This window comes from Cetorhinus maximus, chromosome 10, assembly GCF_964194155.1.
Source record: "Cetorhinus maximus chromosome 10, sCetMax3.hap1.1, whole genome shotgun sequence".
In the NCBI taxonomy this organism is placed as follows: Eukaryota; Metazoa; Chordata; class Chondrichthyes; order Lamniformes; family Cetorhinidae; genus Cetorhinus; species Cetorhinus maximus.
Window position 1 is genome coordinate 36478576 of NC_135888.1, and position 21667 is coordinate 36500242.

The window sequence follows — 21667 nt, forward strand, 5'->3', positions numbered from 1 at the left end:
TAACATTAAAGCCAAGCATAGATTTCAGATGAGGAGAGGTCAGAAGGCAGGAGATAACTGGACCAGACCTAATTTACTCCACGTGTCATAATTTTTCTATTTCTACTATAAATCTGTCTCCATCTGAAAAGGAAAACTGCTTGTGCAGCCAGTGTGTTGTGATTTTCTGGCTAGAGAAATATAAAGTGTGATCATGACCACTTCTCACTTATATGCTACAAATTTGACTATATAGTTCAAAATCATATTGGCTTTGTTGATCGTTGCTATGTATTCCTTAAATATGTTCAATGTCAAGTCCACTGAGACTCCGAGCACCCTTTCAACTTTGTTCATGGAGTACACAGGGCATCTGCTTTTTCTCCACCACACTGCACAGCACTTTATGCTTGGCTTCATTAAATTACATCTGTCATTGAATCAGCACACTTCCATATCGGGTCCAAATTCTGAGCTACCTCTTCTGATTCTACAGCTTCTCTCAGGCTTGCATCTTCAGCCCAAATCTGTTCATTTTGCAAAGTGTTTCTCAATCCGGCTCATTTGTGTGAATTAGCAACAGTGGCAGCAATAGGTATTGAGGCACCCCATCCAGTATTTCTCCTGCTACCTTTAATGAGTACTTATTGCTTCCTTCCCTTCAACCAATTTCTATCAATGCCCTGAATGTTTAATTAATAGCCCTGTACGTGGGACTTTGTCAAAAGCTGCTTGGGAGTTACAATATTCTTTATGTGCCCAATTGCATTGTCATTTCCTCAAAGAAGTGAAGAAGATTGGATCAGATAATTGTCCTCTTCTGAATTCATGCTGACTCCTGCTAACTAGGTTATTGTTGCCCAGGCAATCTTCAATGCGACTGCTGATAATCAATTCCATTATTTTTCATGGAATGGGAAAATTACTAGTGGGTCTATATGCTCTTCTTTCACCGTGTTTGAATCTGAGCACCATATCAGTGAGCTTTTAAACTTCTAGCACCTCTGTAGTGCCTAATGACTTCAATGCATCACTAATCTCTTTCCTCATCTATTTCCACATTCTGGGATAAAATACTCCCTATCTCTGGGGATTTAATAGTTTTGAACCTGATTAGCCTGTCAAAAACTTCCATCTCGTTTCTAATGTCAGTTAATTTACATGGCAATGTTTTCTAAGGGAGGACATTTTGCTTGTGAATGGCTAAAGATAGTGGTCAGAGTATTTACTCTTTTATGCTTATCCTCAGTTTCAAGCTCAATTGTGTCATCAATGGTTTTCATCTCTTCTCTGCTTATTTTAAAGTTACAGTACTGAAAGAGTTTACTTTTACTGCCGTGCTTAACCTCTGTTGCCTTTCACCAGGAAAATCTTTTCTCCTCTGATCTCACTCCAAATGGAAATTTACCTAGCTCTTGGTCTTCTGTGTATCTGACGGATATTGTTAAGGTTTACCCCTTTGTGGTTCTTTCTCCATTGGTCCTGCAACTCCATTTCCTGTACATTTTCTGGGTCATGAAGAGCATTGCCTCTTGTGGGTTCTTTGTCACACTGGCTTAAGAAGCAATCAAGCACCACATCAACCAATTCTGACTCTAAACAACTTGGGTCTTTCAACTTTATACATAAATTGGCAGGAATGTCCCATTAAAGTAACTTTCCAGGTTTCACACACATTTGCACAAATTAAAATGTCCTTCTTATGCTGATCTGTAGCATAACCTCTAATGTTAACTTGAGTTAGAATGCCATTAATATAGCACCTTTCACTGCCTCAGATGTGCTTTTTAGCCAATAAAGAACTTTTTGAAGCGTAAAACAAGGGCAGCAAATTTGCAGATAAAAGGTGGAATCATCCCAGATTTTGCACTAAGTGTGGTAGCCAGCGGGTACGTTTTGCCCGTCGGTCACAATGGCAGATTTTCAAACCAAATCATCCAAAACCTGCCATATTACTTATACATTCCCGAGAAACACACCATTTCCGCCATGGATGCCATGCCATCACCTCGGTGCTTCATCATGCCCGGCGCCATATTTAAAGTCCAGCTGCACTCAGAGCTTCCAGCCCAGGACTGCAGCAAAGACAACATGGCCCTGAAAAGGCAAGACGACTGCAGCCCTTGCATGCCTTTTGGATGCCGTGGAGGCCCGCTGTGATGTCCTCGACCCCCGCTCTGGCCGCAGGAGGGGCAGCAACATTACCACACCAGCATGGTAGGTGATGGCAGTGGTGGTCAGTGCCAATGCTGCACAGAAGAAGTTGGCCATCCAATGCAGGTAGAGGATGAATCATCCATGCAATCAGGGTATGGCAACCATCTCATCACCCCAAATTCACAATCTCAAGCCTGTAACACATTCACTGGCATCTCACTCACTGCCAGCTCAAGGGACATCACCACCCATTCTCACACACATACCCTCACATGTCCATCCGGCCTCATCTCCTCTGGAGACTGCCTTCTCAGCTCTCACCATCTTGAGGCCAATTGCACAGATCAACATGTGCCCCTAGACACACTCTGGGATACCCTCCTTCCCCAGTGCAGCTCTCATCCTGCAGCCTCTTCCCTTGCTGGAGGCTACTTCTGCCCCTTCCTTAAGCAAGGCCTAGCCCTGCAGCCGTTGAAAAGCCACCCGCATATGGCTGATCAGGTAGGTAGAGACCTGCCAAGAGCCCCCTAAAATTGATGTGGTTCTGTCTGTGAAGCCTGGTGCTGATGACTGCGAGTGCTGCCTGAAGCAAGGTAGGCAAACAAACCTTGAAGTCCCGAGTGAAGTGCAGCCCACCAGGTACTCATCGCTTATGTGCTGTTGTCAAAAACATCAGCGTGCTTTCCCACCAATCTGGGCAGACAATCCAGTGGTGGGGCGGGGAGGGGGAGGGTGGGAAAGAAAATCAATTTTGATGGGCTGGCCTAAAATAATGATATGCTGATGTATTATAATGAGGTTCCCAACGTCCGTTGGCAAGAACGCAGCCCGCCATCGGCAGGCTGACCGGGCGATTGCAAACTGCTTTCACGCCGTCATGAAGCCAATCACGCCATATTGTCTGCTCACACTACTGAGCACGTCCAACGCCTGCAGGCACAGAAAATCCCAGCCAAAGTCTCGCCAAAAAATCAATGCGATAATGACTAGGTAATTTGCTTTTTGTGATGTTGAATTAGGGATAAATATTGGCCAGGACAATCCTGTACTTCTTCAAAATAGTGCTTTGTGATCTCATGCATCCACCTGAGAGAGCAGAAAGGACTTTGATTTAATGTCTCACCCATATGATCGCACCTCCAACAGTACAGCGCTCCCTCAGCACTGTGCTGGAGCGTCAGCCTAGGTTTTCTGCTCAAGTCTGTGATGTGGGATTGGAATCCACAATCGTGTGACCCAGAGGCAAACATGCAACTTAATGAACCGCAGCTGACATTGCATTTAGTCAGATTTACCCAGAACAGGTCAATTTGCTGCTTTGCAATTCACAGGAGAGTGACTTTTTAAACTTCATTAACATACAAAGCAACCCCTTTTGGCCTCAGTATCTTTAGTGAGCAACTCTGCACCTGAGCGCTACCCTCACTTACATCCTCTGACATTTGCCATGTTATCACATCATAGCCCTCATCCTTTCCTCTGACATTTGCCATGTTATCTCATCACAGCCCTCATCCTTTCTGCTGTTAAGCTGATCAATTCTGGGCAAAGTGAATCCAGTAACAAACAAGGGATGAGGTAAAAGATTACAAAGCAACCAGAAGCCCTCAAAATGAAAACAGAAATAAAGTAGGTTAAAAAGAAAAATGTGCGGCAAAGACATGTAAATAACTGTGATGACCAGAAAATTGGCAACCTAATAAAATTCTCCAGCTTAATAATCAACAAAACTGGTGTCATTTTGGATAACCCATGCATATTAAAACAGTGTTACAAAGATGTTATGCCACTTCTACTCTCAATAAGTCATAATTTTTACTGTAGGCACTTTTGATCCAAGGATTATTGGCAAAATTATCACAAAATTGCACACCATCAGATTGATGAGTTTTATAAAATCTAGAAGGAAAAATCAGTGCACCAAGTCATCAGATTTTCTGCAAGAAGACATTTATGACACCAAAATCTCCCTCTTCCCAGTTACTCAGTTCAAGGGATGCAAATCTAGGCTTCTAGCATTAGACAGGAAAGTCACGTGTGCCTGCCTCAGGATTGTGGTCAACATGTGTGCAGGTTTTGTGCATTGACTTACAGAAAAATATAACATTTGCAAGTCTTGTGGCCATGTTATGTGTAATGGTTTGACAAACTGGACAGGCTTCAACCAGAAACAGATAACTTTATTACAGACAGCTTTTCAGATGCTACATGCTTGAACCAGATCCTTGACCAGAAAGCCCTGCCACCCCAGATTGCCCACGCTTAGGACTCATTGGTCAGAGCCTCCAACAACAATCATGTGACCCTTGATAAACAGTAGGAGAGGTGATTGTTATGGCACAGAGGGTGGTAAATATTGAATTGCTCAAATCCCAGTGAAACTTGAAACAGCTGCTTTGCAATTTGTATTTTGTTTTGAATTCAGTAGTAATATGTCCACCGAGACTTACGAGGATTTTCACAAAACTAAAATTAAACATTTATTAATAAAATAAAAGATTTTAAGCACATACGTGGGTCTACAAATTGTTACTATAACTCCTAAATCCCCTATTTAATCTTGCACCCAGTTGCACCTCTGTTAAGGCAACAGTAAAACAAATAGGATTAAACAGACTCAGGCAAAACACACAATACCCTGAAGAGTGATAATCAGAGGGAGTTTTCTTAGCTTCAGTTCCTATAGATGGCAACTTGATGCACAGAAGCTGAAAGTTTTTCACACTTGTGTTAGGTCTTAGAATTCCTTCTCCCTTACACATAACCTCACCTCCTTTATATGTTTCTCCCTTTTTAATGTAAATTCCATTGTTCCAATATGCCTTTGCAACTTCACTTTTCTCATAATATAAATCTTTCATAGTACTCATTATCAATAACCTTTGGAAAAAATAATCACGCTCTTCGGCTTAGCTTCTTCTGGCTAGGTGCAACATCTTACCATCTCTTTGAAATTCAAACAAAGCTAATTTACCTAAAAATGCAAATTTTCCTCCCATACCTCACATTCTAAAACTTCAATCATGTTTACGTATTTAGCATTTCAAACCTAGCTTTTCTTCTGATGGCTGGTCTAGAGCTTTTGAGTTGTCTCCAATTCAATTAAATCCACCCCCCCCCACCCCGCCCCAACCACACATGCATCCACACAAAGAAACTAATCTTAACCCCACTATTAACCTACCTTTACAATAAATCACAATAATATTATGAAAATGGTTATATTTTCATCACGATATACCTTCAATTGCTACATTCCCTGCCCCCTCTTTAATTTCTTTTTTACAGTTTCTATTTACAGTTAACATTTGAATATCCCACAACAGATACATATATACAACTCAGGAGATTAGTCTCTGAGGTGGTTTCCTTATTCGGTTAGCGCGACATAGCTCTACTACTTGAGGTTCGTCCACTGGATCGACATGATCAGGAAGTGCAGCATCCGATGTATCATTAGAAAGTGGCAGTTCAGGGTGAGGCAACTCTACAGAAATATTGGGCATGTCTATTCTAGGTTGATCCGTCTCCTCAGGGATTAATGGTTCGAGATTAATCACAGGCAGAATAACTGGCTGCTGGAATGTCTCTCCTAAGATGGTCCACATATTTTTGAACAATTCAATTTTCCACTTCCACCTGGAAGTAAAGGGAACCCAATAAGGTTCACTTCCAAAATTCTGCACGAAAACTGTGTCTCCTACAGTGAAATTTTGAGCTTTGCTATGAATGTCGTGATTCAATTTTTGATTACTCTGATTCTTCTCTACCTCTCCCTCTAAGCCTGGAAATACCAGACTTAACTTCATACGTAGGCGGCGTTTCATCAATAATTCAGGCAGCATTGAACCCGTAGTTTAAAATCATGTCATAGGTGTGAGATTCAGTAAAATTTTCAGTGGCACAAAAGTGGCCTAAATTAAAATTGAGAGGTAATACTAAAAAAAAAAGGAAGTGGGAAAAATTGGATAACTCTTTCAAAGAGCCACTGCAGGCACATTAGGCTAAATGGCCTCCTGTGCTATAAAATGCTATGACTCTATGAAGATAAATAAAATATCTACTCAATCGCAGCTAACTTTGGTTCATACATAATTCGTGACAGTGCATTAGGGATTATTCAGGAGAAACTACCCATGTCGAGAGGAATAAATAAATGACCCTTGATGAATGATTCCAGGAGAGATGAAAAAAAATACACACTACTTAGTGGCAAGATGCTAAATAAGAAGAAATAAGAATTCTGTTTAGTTCTAATGAAAGTTCACAGGTCTGAAATGTTAACTCTACTTTTCTTCCAGACCTGCCAATTGTTTCCAAAATTTTCTGGCCTTTTATGTGAATTCTCCATAGACAGTCAGTTCTGGCTAGGAAGAGGGTGAGGCTGCTTTGCAGTTGGTTCAAAGGTAAGATCAGTAAAATAAAGAGAGAGATCCTAATGAGGTTCAAGTGCCTTAATCACTATTGAGGAAACTCAGCCAGTGCCCACGGTCCATCCCATGAGAACAGCTGTTTTCACCACCAAACCCAGTTCCAGTATTAATAAGTACATTCTCAGAAGGTCAGCTGAACAAACTGCATTTTCCAGATCCCACTAATTTTGTATTGCGGATAATTTTGGTAAGCTTCATACATTGTCCTAAATGTGATTAATTTATTTTCATAATAGGTCAGCAGTCTCTGAGAGAAACATTCATTGTTAACATTGATGGGAGATATTTAAAGCCATGAAAAAGACAATTACTCCAATAGAATTTAGTTCTTCTTTTGTAAAAGGTCAGCTGGTAGTGTCTTGAGAACTTGTATTTATCAATGGCTTAATTAAAGCATTAACTTCGTCCTTATCTTGTCACCCTTAGCTAGTGGATTTACTTCTGGCTCTCATACTATTCATAAGGTTAATCACAAATAAATGAATAGTTTATGCAAATAAGGATTCAGATAATCAGTAATAACACCACCAAAGATAATAGGGATTAAATCTATATTTATGACTTCTCATTTTGTGGCTCCGTTGGCATATATACTCTGTCAATACCAGTCTTGACTCAGTGGTAGGACATTTACTTCTGAGTCAGAAAATCCTAGGCTCAAGTTTTGCAAACTTCCCTGCAGAACTTGAGTACACGATCTAGGCTGAGTCTCCAGTGCAGAACTACGGCAGTGCTACATTGTTGGTTTACAGATGCTACCTTTTCTTCACATTGGCTATTAAAAGGCAACAGTGCCCATTCCAGTTGGTGTAAAAGATCCTGCAGCACTCTCTGAAAACAAAGTAGGTGCCTGGTCAATACTTGCCTCAAAACTAGACCAGCAGAATGCATTTACTGGTCCTTTAACTAATTGCTGGTATGGGATCTTGAAGTGCACAAATTAACTGCTATATTTCCCCAAGTAACAAGTGTTACTTGCACAGTAATTCAAATGGACTGTGAAGAGCTTTGGAATGTCTTGAGATTGTAAAAGATGCAATATAAATGTAAGTTCTTTCTTGTTTTTTTTCTGCTTCATGTGGCACTGAGCACCAGAAGCCAGTTAGATTTCATGTTTGATCCTGAGCCTGCGCTGAAAAAGCTGATTTCAGCCAGGTTGCATGAGATTGTAGCTGACTGAAGCTCCTCTAGGTTACCGATAGTGAAGATGAACCAATGTAGCACCTCCTATAGTTCTTTAGTAACCTTTGACAGAAAATACATATGCTTGTTAATCAATCATGACCTGATCAGACTCATTTATGGTATTCCCGAGTTTGAATACTTTGCTAACTTATGCATCAACTCTGCATAAAGGATAGGCACCTAGGTGAGCTTGCAAAGCATTACCGGCACATGAAGAACGATAAGCTAGCGCCAGTCTGCATCATCAGGAGAAGGGGCCAATTAACATTTCAGAAAATACATTTACAGGATGATTAAACAAGTTCCCGTCAGTGATTTAGTTGAATGAAAACTTAATGAGGACTGTCAAAACTGACTTCGACTTGGACTGCTGAGATTATGGGCTGAATTCTCCAGCCAATGAGCAGGGGAGGGGCCCGCTTGCCGATGCATAAAATGATGCGTAGTGACATCGGGCGGGCATCCCGACTTCACCGTGTGTCATTCAGATTTCCAGTTCAGCGGGCGTGTAGCCGAATCGGCTGCTTGCCCACTGAACTGTCAAAGGCCTATTAAAAACTAATTTAAGCAATTAACTGAGCTGCCCATCCAACCTTAAGGTTGGCGAGCTGGCGAAGAGCCCAGGTGGCTTTCGCATTTTTCACAAAATCTCATCCATGGGCGGGATGATGTTTCATGAAGTGTTTTAAAATTCATTAACATTTTTAAAAATAATTCTTTCACATGTCCCAGCTGATGTGACAGTGTCACATGAGGGGACATATTTTAAAAGTTTTTAATTACTTTATTTCAATTTTTAGATATCAAACTGATCTCCCTGAGGCACCTCTGTGCCTCGGAGATTTCTGCGCTCTATCGCACTCATGCGTGAAAGAGCACAGGCCCCAACTCAGGGGATGCTCCCCCCACCGCGCAACCCCCGCCTGCACTGCAAGTGCTCAGCGCTTCCGGGCGTGTGTCACGCTGGGCGGGCCTTATTTGGCCCACCCACACAAAATGGCGGCTCGGCCCCAATTGGGGGCGCTGATCGGGTTCGCGCCCACCCCCGCACAACCCCCCCCGAAAGGGGGAAAATTGTTCCCCAAGTTTCAAAAGACAAAGTTTAAGAAGGCTCAGATCCTTGGCCATCTCTAATTGTATGCACATTATCAGTTTTTTTGCACTCATCTGAAGGATATGGGGGATAGTTCCATAGGTGATGGAGGACAGTCCATAGGTGCTCCATCATCTTTCTGATATTGCTACACTTCACGTTTGAATCTTTGTAAACAACCATTTATTCCCCATGAAGGGAATAAGCAGTATTTCTGATTCGGCTATCATCTGGTATCCAGAATGAATTATATAGAACCACAAATTTACTGCACAGAAGGAGGCCATTCAGCCTATTGTTCCTGTGCTGGCACTTTGAAAGAGTTACCTTTGAAAGATCCCATTGTACTATTTTGAAGAAGAGAATGAGTGTTATCCCCAGTGTCCTGGACAATATTTACCCCTTAATCAACATCACAAAAACAGATTACCTGGTCATTATAACATTGCTGTTTGTGGGAGCATGCTGTGGCCAAATTGAATGCCAACTTTCCCATAACAGTGACTACTCTGTTTTTCAAGAAGGCAGCTCACCACCACCTTCTCAAGGGCAACTAGGGATGGGCAATAAATGCTGGCCCATCCTGTGAATGAATAAAATAAAAACACTTCAAAAAGGTACTTCATTGGCTGTAAAACACTTTGGGATGAAAGATGCTACATAAATGCAAATCGTTCTTCTTTTCTAATTCAGTCAGTCCAACTTCCACCCCACCCCCCCCACCCTTCCTCACAGATCTGCGATTTTGTCCCCTCCAAGTACGTAGTGAGCTGCATTTTCAAAGTTACAACTGAATCTGCTTCCGCTATCCTTTGCAATGCATTCTAGACCAGAGTTAACACATTGCACAAAAAAAAATCCTCATCTCACTTCTGGTTCTTTTGCTAATTACCTGCAATCTGTAACATTTGATTGCCAATCATTCTGCCAATAAACACAGTTTTGCATTTTATACTGTATCAAAACTTTCCTAATTTTCTGAAAATGCATTATCAAAGGTTACCTGAGAATCCATATTTAGTTCTTCAGGCTGCTGGTTAGCTGTCCAGAACTAATACTGTGCCAGTGCAAAAAGGACAGCTGAGGCAATGCAACAAACATTGAGCCCAAGTCTGTCGGCTTGGGATTCACGGCCTTATTCTTCTGTAGGTTTCTTTTTTTGGTTGGTGAGTAGCCTGATCTCAATTTGCCCTCGAACTATGTTTACATTGAATTAATCAAATTTGACTACCCTTGTTGGATCAGTAAATGAACACATCTGCTGACATTAGAGAACGGAAGAAAAATAAAGATGCACATCAGCATTCACAGCAGGCTAACTCAATCCAACCTGAACCAATTGATCTGATAGATTAAATTACACTCAAATGCAATATGAGACCATAAGCATTCTTAAACACAGTGCTCATACAAAGGAAAGTATGTTTTTATACTTGACATTGATCCACCTTAATCCAACCTTGAAAAGAGGAATGGGGAGTTCATAGTTCAAACTTTCTTCAGATATGGTGAGTGCACACAAATCAGTTTAATTGGTCACTTAGTTGAATTTATCATATCCATAATTTTAAGTGATATTTCTTTCTGCGAGCATTCCTGAGCCAAGATAATGAGAAAGCATTCTGCCTTAGGCCCCTCCCAGCACTATCCCAACTCAAAACTCAGCAACTGGACCTGGGTTGACACATACAGAATTTCCATCCTTCCTACAGGATGGGCTCTGTGTCCTTGATGGTCATATGAAGATGAGGAACTTGTGCAGGAAACTGCAGTTCCAACCCTACATTCTGTTAATCAGTGATACCAAACTACTCTCAAAAAAATCATTTTTGCCTTAACTTCTAAATAAATTGATCTTTATCTGTCCCATTTAAGAACTGTTCAGAAAGCTAGCAATCAGAATTACATTACCGGACAAGTAATTTACAGGCCTAGACTAAGAATCCAGAGAATGCAATGTCAAATCCCACCATGGCAGTTTAAGAAATTGAAATTATTATTTTTTTTTAATTGGAAATGAAAAGAAGATGGTACCAGTAAAAGTGACCATGAAGCTGCCGGATTCTTGTAAAGACCCAATTGGTTCATTAATGTAATGTACTTAGGGAAAGAAATCTGCCATCCTTTCCCGGTCAGGTTTATATATATGCCTCCATTCTTACAACAATATGGCTCATTCTTTTCTGCCCTCTGAAGTGGTCCAGCCAGCCATTTACATGCTTCAAACTACTACAAAGAATATGAACAGCAGTAGATCAGAAGTCAGCCCTCGAACACGATCTTAAGGGCAACTACTGAGGGCAATAAATGATGGCCTTGCACATATTGTGGGAATGCTTTAAATACATCCATGATAGTGTTCAAAATGTATGCACTTTCCAAATCAGCCATTCAGCATGAATGCCAACTTGGCTTCAAAAAAACAAAATAAATTTAACAAATCTCGATTTATATTGTAACTTAACACAATTCCCAAAATGTTTCACATAGCTTCACACACAAATGGATTCATTATTGAAGTTCTGCCACTTTTGCTACACCAGTAAATGTAGCATTCATGATGCACACATGAACGAACAATTAATGGTGGCATTGTTTGTAGGAAGCGTGTTCGTGTGGATACTGGGAGAGCTCCTTGCTTCTCTTAGTATCATGGAATATTAAGCCAGCCTGAAGTGGATGTTAGGGTCTTAGTTCAGCATCCCACCTGAAAGACAACACCTTAAAGAATATAGAATGTCATCAAGATTTCATTCAAACATCAGCAGTGTGAATTATATAAATCACTTTCTGTACAAGGTGATGAAATATTGCAGATCCCAATAATCCTCCACATGAATAATGAATCTTCTGTGTCTCCCATTCATCGGTCTGGGATGATCCTAAATCAATTCTTTGGAAAACATTTACCAGCCAGCAGAAACGATCTTTTACGATTTACCTTCTAATAACTTGCAGAACCTTGGAAGTCTCTATTAGATCCCCTTTTACCTTCTCTGCTCCAGTGAAAAAAGTCCACATTCATGTCCATTTCTTCACAGCTACAATGCTCATTTCATTCAACTGTAACCTCTTATAAATTTAGTGAATCTTCACTGTGCTCATTCAAAGGTTGTAATATCCACAGGTGTAGGAGAAATCCAATCCAGCCTATTATATCCCCATCAATACTCTCAATCATCAGCAAATAGATTGAAGTTATCTTCAACAGTGCTATCAAAAAGCACTTAGCCACTAATAAACCTTCTACCAATGCTTAGCATGGGTTTTGTCAGGACCATTGATTGACAGGGGAATCAAGGGTTATAAGGAACAGGCAGGAAAGTGGAGTAAAGGCCACATCAGATCAGCCATGATCTTATTAACTGGTGGAGCAGGCTGGAGGGACTGAATGGCCTTCTCCTTCTTCTTACATTCTTATCACCTCTCAGCTTCAGACTTAATTACAACCTTGGCCTAAAAGGGACAAAAGAGCAGAATTCTGAGGTGAAGGAAGAATGATCACCCTTGACCCTTACCCAAGGCAGCATTTGATCAATTATGACTAGAGTCATACTTTACACAGAGAAGGGTGGTTATGTTTTTGAAGGCCAAGCATTTCAGGCCCAGGACGTCACTGCAGGAACTCCTCAGGATAGTGTCTTAGGCCCAAATGTTTTCAGCTGCTTCATCAATGACACCCCCCTTATCATAAGTTCAGGAGTAACAATGTTTTCTGATTATTGCACGGTGTTCAGCACCATTTGCTACTCCTCAGATATGAAAGAAGTCCATGCCCATATGCAACAAGACCTGGCATTCAGGTTTGTACTGATAAATGGTAAATAACATTTGTGCCACACAAATGTCAGGCAATGACCTTCTCCGACAGGAGAGAATCTAATGATCTTTCCTTGATATTCAATGGTATTACCATCACCAAAAATTAATAGGACCAACCATATAAACACTGTACCATGTAAGGGCAGTTCAGAGGTTCGGTATTCTGCAGTGAGTAGTTCACTGACTCCCTGAAGCCTTTTCAACATTTACAGAGCACAAGTCAGAAGTGTGATGGAACACTCTGCACTTGCCTGGATGGGTGCAGCTCCAACAACGCTAAAGAAACTTGATGCCACCTAGGAAAAAGCATTCCCCTTTATTGGCACCCCACCATTAATCTTAAACTTCTCTCCAATGGCACAGAGTGGCTGCAGTGTGTACAATCTACATCATACTGCAACATCTCACCTAAGCTTCTTTGACACCATCTTCCAAACGCAGGTTCTCTACCTAGAAGAACAAGCACAGTTGGCACATGGGAACACCACCGCCTTCAAGTTCCCCTCCAAGTCACACGCTGACTTGGAAATATATTACGATTCATTCATCTTTACTGGGTCAAAATCCTGGAACGCACTATCTAACAGCACTGGCACCTTCACCACATGAGCTGGAGCAGTTCAAGAGGTCAACCTGCCACCAACTTCTCAAGGGTGATAAGTGATGGTCGATAAATGTTGGCTTTACCAGCAACATCCCAGGATCAATTTAAAAAAAAACGCCTTCAGGCAAGATCACACCAGTGCAAGCAATTCTTGGCCAGGTCTTGGAACTTTGTTGATTTTGAACTAATCATAGTGTGATGCTGTATGCAGTTTCATCCTGCATCTTAAAGATATGGCCAGTGACTTGAATTCACAGTTGAACACAAGATGGAGTGGGCCATATAACATTAACTTGAATGCTCATTGTACTTTCATGACATGTTATAAGATACTACAGGAATTAAGTACAGTTGATATGGGTATTCAGCCTGACTAAAATCATTCTGTTTACATCTCAGTATATTCTGCTAATACATACAAATCTTTTCAGAACTGAAAAATATTGTTAAACTGATTTAAACTCTCACATCCCTGTTTATTTTACTCTTTCATAGGATGTGGGTGTCACTGGCAAGCCCAGCATTTGCTGCCCACCTCTAATTGCCCTTGAACTGAGTGGCTTGCTAGGCCATTTCAGAGACAACCATTGCTGAGGATCTGAAGTCACATGTAGGCCAGACCAAGTAAGGATGGCAGATTTCCTTCCCTAAAGGGCATTAGTGAACCAGATGGGTTTTTATGATAGTTGTCATAGTCACCATTACTGAGACTAGCTTTCAATTTCAGATTAATTGAATTCAAATTTCACCAGCTACCATGGTGGGATTTGAACCCATGTCCACATTGAATTAGCCTGGACCTTTGGATTACTAGTCCAGTGATATTACCACTACACCACCATCTCCCCTTCAAGATGCTTCATTTCCCACATCAAGGTTTTGCAACACTAATAAGATACCGTTCTGACCACAGCCGATGTTAATTGCTGTGCAAACCAAATCCCAGAGGGAAACTTGGCTTATGGGTCACACTCTTTTTTGGTATTCTCAAAATAAGAAGAAGACATGCTGATCTCAGCAGCAAGATAGTCCAGTAACACTTTTGGGATTTTAAAAATTAAAAGTAAAAGTTTTATTCACAAGAATAAAAGAAAACTTAAGCACACAAGATTACAGTTGCACAATTAAGGTTAGTCCTACAACACATTCCCCCCAAAAAACCCTCTACTTGGTTAGACCTACAAGTAAACACCTTCCAGGCAACACTCCCTTATAGATGTGTAGCTATAAAAATCCAGTAATATTACCCAAGGCGAACTGGTGTAGATTTAATAAAGTCAAGCTCCCGCAGCTCAAACTGTTACAGCTATCCTAAGCTATCTGCAGTAACTCTAAAATACCTTTTCTCCCTTTCATCTCAGGTTCCATGGTTTTCATACCTCTTTGAAACTCAAATCATTCCACTATAAGATCTTTCATGTTTTCATCTTGTCTTTGTTTTTGGGTCAATAAAACGTAATAGTTACCTTCTATTTACCTATGGGGCTCCTGCAACATGTTTCCTGGCGCTTCTGACTTCCCTTTGATATTCAAACAAATTCTCCACTTATCAAAAAATACAAATGTTCAATCTAACAACCTATTCACTTGTACCTCAAACCTAACACTGGTTTTAAAGCCCCCAATCAATATGTCTCCTATTAATCCCTGCCCAGCTTAATTAAGTCATTCATACACACACACACACAACCCTTTTCACAGAATAACACAATATTCCCAAAAAAATATTTAAAAAGAAAAATCAATTTCTCACAGGCACACAGTTTTTTTTTAGGTAATTGCTATAAGAGAAATACTAATAAGCTATACAGGAAATTAGGACACAGGTTCCATTCCTGGTCTGTGTTACATCAGCTAATCTCAGTTTGGATGGACACTATACCACTACTATTCGTCTCCATACCTCTGTGCCAGTGAAAATCTGCTTGTGTGGACCTCAATTTAGCCCACAATCAGGTATGGTTCTGATGCATTCCAGTATCAGTAGTCTGAAGACTGCTGTAATTAATGGTGTTTTAAAATCACTGTCTGCTCCTGTACAGTCTAAACTGAGCAGGGATCAATGCATTCGGAAGAAGAGAGGATAGTAGGGATGTAAATTGAAAAAAGTGAAGGGCCAGTGCTACAAACAGTCAGTGTAAAATTCCTGACAGTGATGCGCACTATTAAGTTTTGATCTGAGGAGGTCAAGTGACTTAAGCATATCATGTAGCCTTAGCTAATGCTGCATCTTTGAACAAATCATTTTCTAATCACTACAGAGTAGTTTCAACTTGCATCAAAGAAGGCAGAAGGAATGGATACTCTTGCTCAAGATCTAGAACTTCAAGCTACAATTACTTGTATCAGTCTCTAAAATTTGTTAGCTGTTTTATTAGCCAGTTAGGTGAACCAAATTAGTGCCTTCTGAGCACAACCTGAAACATTGCTTTGAGTCAAATTTAATCTTTTCCCATTTCCACCATCAGCCTGTCTTTATCCCTAGCCATTCTCTATCCCACCATACCAACATACTTTCAGAACTCTTTTATCTGTGACTCTGTGCCAATATGACCTCAATTTCAATCACTGCTGTCCTCTGACCATCTGCCTTCATCATCAGTCTGTCTACCACTCATGTTTTCTTAAGGCTATCAGTCCCAGTAAGCCTGTTCCTCACACCAGTCATTTTGTGGCTTGGCATCAACGTGATATCATGCCTCCTGTTAACATTGTCTCTGTTCCAAGCAGCCTCTTATCAACAATGTGCTTTCAATCCCAGCCATACTGTTCTCTCACTTTCAATCTGTCCTCAGTCCTAATCTCAGTCTCCCAGTTGTGTTGTTTTTCAGGTTGTCAGTCCCAGTCAGTCTGCTCTCCACACCCCAGGATGGTTTCAGTACCAGTCGGCTTGTCTCTCACATCAGTATATTTTCAGATCCAACCAGTTTGTTCTAACCATGTTCAGTGCTCTCAGACACAGTCAGTTCATGACACTGCTTTTGCAGTTCCAACCAGTCTGCTTCTCACAATCCCTTCATAAGCCCATTTCTCAACCAATATTGAAGCCATTGATCATTTGATTATAAGTTGCTCAAAAATTCAGGTGAGTGCATAAAAGTCATAGCAAATTGTTATCAACAGATATGGTCAAATTTAATTATTTACACATATTCATATTCCTAGTGTTTAAATCTGCATGTGATAAATGTAGATGTAGGTTTTAAAATAGTGCGGTGAGTCATAACACTCTTTCATTCTTGGTCCAGTTATGCAGAGATTTTTTTGCAAAGGCCTAATAAAAGTTACCTGAAAGCATGCCAGTTAATTCACTGCTTTGGCGGAAATAATGAACTGTAAACCTTGCAGAAATATTATTAAATTCAAGGTAAAGAGATCAGCACAATTGGACACTTGGAAATCAAATTACTGTGAGTGGCACAGTACTTTTCATTCTGTTATTAAAGTTTGTCAAAAAGTTTATTTGCAAAGTTTGTTGCAATGGGAAGGTTGAAAGGGTATAGAAACTAGGACATTTATTGTCAAGTAAGTATTCTACAAACTATGTTTTCTGATTGATGATGCATTGAATTGTTATAATGTTTCATTTGAAATTTTCACCATCAAATTTTATCTGTCAACCTTTCTGTGAAAGCGCCTTTGGATATTTGACCACATCAAAAGGTCCGTATAAATGCAGGTCATTATTGCGGCTGTTAAAAAATATAATGCTCATTGAATGCTTTTCAAATTCTTTCAAGACTCTCACCATTCAAGAACTGCCTCCTTTTTTGCTTTGTAACTTTTCTTCCATCCTCTGTCGTGAAGGCGTTAACTCCTTGCTGATCGGGTAATCTTCTATAGGTACCAGAAACCCTCCATCTTCTTACCCAAGTAACCACTGAGTGCTCAAAACAAAGGAAATTGACTAAAAACTTCAAGCGGCATCACAGCAAAGCTAACTGTTGTCCTCGCCTGACATCTATGCGCTAGTATTTCCACTCGGAGTTGATGAATGGTGATCTGAAATCTTTGCCAATTATTTCTAAAGCCATGTTCCCTAACTGAGCCCTAACTATCACATGCCGAAGGCCATGTAATTTTACACAATTAAACGCAGAAACACCTTGATCTGCTAATCGCTGAATAAACTCAATGGTTTGGATTTTAAAGCACCACCCCCCCCCCCCCCCCCCCCCCCGGCACCCTCCACCCACCCACCATCATGTTTGAAGGCAGAGGGGCTCATAAAATGCAGCAAGTGGCCTTGCCACCCAGCCTGACCTGTCTCCCATTTTATCATGGCGGGGGAGGCGTCAGGCAGCCAACCCGCCCTTGGGCCTATCGATGCAGTTAAGTGGCCAATAAATGGCCACTTACGTGCCTCACTCCACCCTGCCTCTATTATATCCAAGGCCCACACCAGGTGGGTAGCCTGACAACTTCTCCTGTGTGGCTGCTGTCGGGCAAGGGAGAGGGGGATGCCACTTTTAGGAGTCCTCTGTGCCCATCGGAGGCATTCTCCCCCAAGGTTACACCCCATTTTAACCCTCATCCCTTTGCCTCACCAGCCCAGTCCCCCAAAACCACTCATCTCCCTTTCTGGGGTCTGCCATCCAGGCTGCGCTGATACCCCAAATTTACCTTGAAGTTATGGGAGGCTCCATTACCTCCCCATGCTTGGGGACAGACTGTAGTCCCAGCAGCGGCAAGCGCTTATACCTGGCACTGCTGGGACTACAGAGCTGCTGGCCAATCAAATTGGCTAGCAGCTCTCTAAGGCGGGACTTCTTCCCCAGATGGGGTAGAACTCTTAGGGCAGAATTTTGCCCTTGATGGGCAGGTGGGCCTGACCGACTCGGCGCCGGTTGGGCAGCCAATTGCTGCCGCCGAAACGGGCCACGCCGCCATTTTGCGCGGGCTGGCCAATTAAGGCCCACCTAGTGGGTTAGCGACTCCTGTGTAGAATGGAAAAATCGTTGCGGAGGCAGGCGTGTTCAGACCGCTGGTTCCAATGGGGAACTGGCAGTCTGTATTAAGAGTGGCCAGGCAGCCTCCTCGAGGCAGTTCACCATGGCCACTCACAGAGAGAGACAGGCTGCTCTCAGAGGACAGGAGCAGGAGGAGGAGGAGGGGGGCAGGCTGCAGGACAGGCCAACCGGGGTGGGGGCACTGTGTGCTCCTCACTTCTCAGATGCATGCCTTGCTGTCGTCCTCCAAGAGGTCTCCAGCCATCACGATATTTTGTATCCGGAGGATGGGAGGAGGGCCCCCCATGTCACTAGGCAGGCGTGGGAGGAGGTGGGTGACACAGTAAGCGCACATGATGATGTGCGGCGCACAGGAACACAGTGCCGCAAACGATTCAATGATTTGCTGCGCTCTGGAAGGGTGAGTACCATGTCAGCCTTGGCCATTTGACCAGCAGGTAGCCTTAGCCTTTGAGCCCCCCCGCTCCCACGTCTTGCTGTCGTTACTGCATTGGGCATTTGGCGCACGCTGGGTGGGCAAAGAGATAGTGACCCTGATTACATCAGCCTTAGTGGTTAATGAGAAGAAGGGTTCTCCCCGCAGAATATGTTGGTGTTTGTCACATTTAAGTAGTTTGGGGGCAACCTGCAGGGGAGGTAGCTAGACACATACCCAGAACTCCAACACATGTCATATTGATGGTGATGAGATGGTGGAAGGGGAGCCTCAAGGTGTCATGGCCAAGAGCCATCTGCTGGCCTCGGCGCCACACCTAGTTGCGCCTCCTTGCCATGGGCGCTAAAACCCATGTGTTATTCAAAGTGATGGACGCCGAATGTGTCCAAGGTGTCCGTTGTGGGAGGGGGTTGGGACCAGCCGTACTATCTTCTGGGGACTGTTCACCAGTAGTGTGGATAGGAGGCCTCAGTTGGGCCACTGTGGTTGGGGTGCGGCGTGCACGTGCAGAGTACATGAGCGATTAGCCCCAATAAATCCTCTTCTCTGTTCTGCAGGCAAAAACTGAGCACAATCTCAGGAAGCACCAAAGGACTTGTGGTGAGCACACCCAGCTCCAGCACCTCACCACCTTCAAGGAGCAGGCTATGGAGCTGGAGAGGAGGCAGGCGGCCAGGGCGGCAGGTGTCGGTGAAGCTGGGGTGCAGCGACCAGATATTTGAGGTCCACAGTCCCATCCATTCTGTCTGCCCACCATCCAAACCACTGATGGTTGCTGTAATCGTTAATGCTGCAACACTGCTCATTCACTGACTGAGACACCCTGACGTGTGGGTCATACACAAAGGTCCCTCATCCCCTTGAGGATGTGCATCTCCAGCACCTTACAAATTCGTCCTATCCCATTTGTGACCACAATACCCATGGCCTAACATGCCATGGCATCGCTGCTGTACAGCCAAAGATGTTATGCATCTTAGGGGGTTGGTCCCTCCACCACCCTTTCAGCCAGTGTGTCCCACATTACACTGTCCAAAAGTTCCTCAGCTCCTCACCTGTCAACCTCATGGCATTCAACTTAAATAAATGCCACCACGTTACTCATCCCTGCGCCAAGGGGAAATGTTGCCTTCTGCCCACCCGGTCCAAGCCCCTCATAATGGTATGAAGGTCAATAATGTGACCTGTCAATCTCCTGTGATCCATGGCAAATGTCGCAAGTGTTTGCGATGTTTCCTCAGCACCACAACTATCCAGGCCAGCATGTATCTAGGTCAGGTACCTCTGCACTCTCCCCACTCCAATGGCACATAACATTCCATATGGCATTCCTGAGGCCATCTGACCAGCCTGTCTGTATGCGCATCTAATGTTTGGGCTTCTTCTTGACTCTTTTCCACCCCACCGATGTTCGTCTCCTTAGGGTCTTGAAGGGTGAGAGACTTATGAGGCTGGAGGGGGTGGGGAAAGGGATGAAAGGTGTTACTGACTGAACACTAACTGATGCACTGTCCTTGTTGTTAATTTCAGCATCACCGCCGCATGGCCACGGCCAATGAGACCGGAGCCCCCCCTCCACACCTGAGGGCCAAGACGTACAACTTGTGGCACATCATTTCAGCCAGCCAGGCACCAGCGCAGCCACAAACACTTCGGTGGGGAATTTAACGTCGGCTAGTGTCCCGGGGCACAGTGGAGAGGGCACATCACAATCGCTGGAGGAGATGGTAGGGGCAGAGAGTGCCGATGACGCCAGCAGCCGGAGGGCTGCAGGGGACGAGGCACTTGCTGAGTCCAGCACTGATGACGTGCCTCTGGAGTTGTCACCAATGTAGCAGCTGCAGGAAAGGTGGCAGGATTCACGGGAGCATCTGGCAGGGTTGCATGAGGGTGTGCTTCAGATGGTCTCTGTGGTGGAGGAGTCCAGGCAGAGTATAAGTGAAGGCATGAACCTCAGGACAGAGCTTCAGGCTCCCTCCACTGAGAGATTGGCGACTCTCATGGAGAGGGGCTTTGATCAGATTGAGACTCTTCTGATTGGGTTACGCTCTGACCTGCAAGCCCTCATAGCAGTAATTGGTCATTTCCAATGTGGGAGATGTTCTGGGCACTAAATGTCGGCATTCAGTGCCCAAGCATCTGCTGTGAGCAGGGAGGTCCAATGTGACCTCACGTCGGTGCAGCAGCTGCCTACCATCGCTGCGAGCTTCTCTCAGGGCGCTCCAGATGAGGGCAACAGCTCCTCCGTCCCTCTGCCAGTGACCGTTGCATCCGTTGAGGCTGCGACAACTGGGGAGGCTGCTGTTCTGGAACTGGCCACTCCCTCCCAGGCGGGGCCATTAACGGCTCCATGGGCCAGAGGACGGCCGCCAAGGTAATCGAGACCAATAGGACAGCAGAGTCAGCAGGCTGTCTCACAAGCCACTCCGAGCAATGGGGCGGCAACTAGACGTAGCACCCGCAAACGAAAGCATAAGGCACGTTAGGCACTCCATGGGTATGTCACTGGCGATTTTGTGTTGGCCTTAGATTAGGGAACAAATAGTTATGTTTGCAAGAGAGACGTTTCTCTTTGATGTTGGACGGAATAAAGTCCAGTTTTCTGACCATGGCTGAGGGTGTTTCCTTTGTGCTGCATTTGTATGTTTCACAGACATCTCATGAGTGTTTGAGTGGACATTGATGTTTCTGCACTAAGCCCTTACTTGCAGCTGATGAGGTGGAAGATGTAACACCCAAGTGCCACGTGTGGAAGCGACAGGCAATGCTGCTCCTGCTGATCCATGTGTGTGGAGCTAGCTGAAGGTTTGTTGGATTAAAGTGTCCCGGGTGTCCCTGCCTCCTTGGTGTAATAGCAGGTCGGTGTGCTGCTCCTCATCATCACCCTGTGCTTCCTCATCCTCTGAGCCACTGCTGGATACATCATGTGCAGCATCATCCACTGCGTCAAGGTCTTCATCGTCAACTGCAACCCCCCTTTCCAGCGCA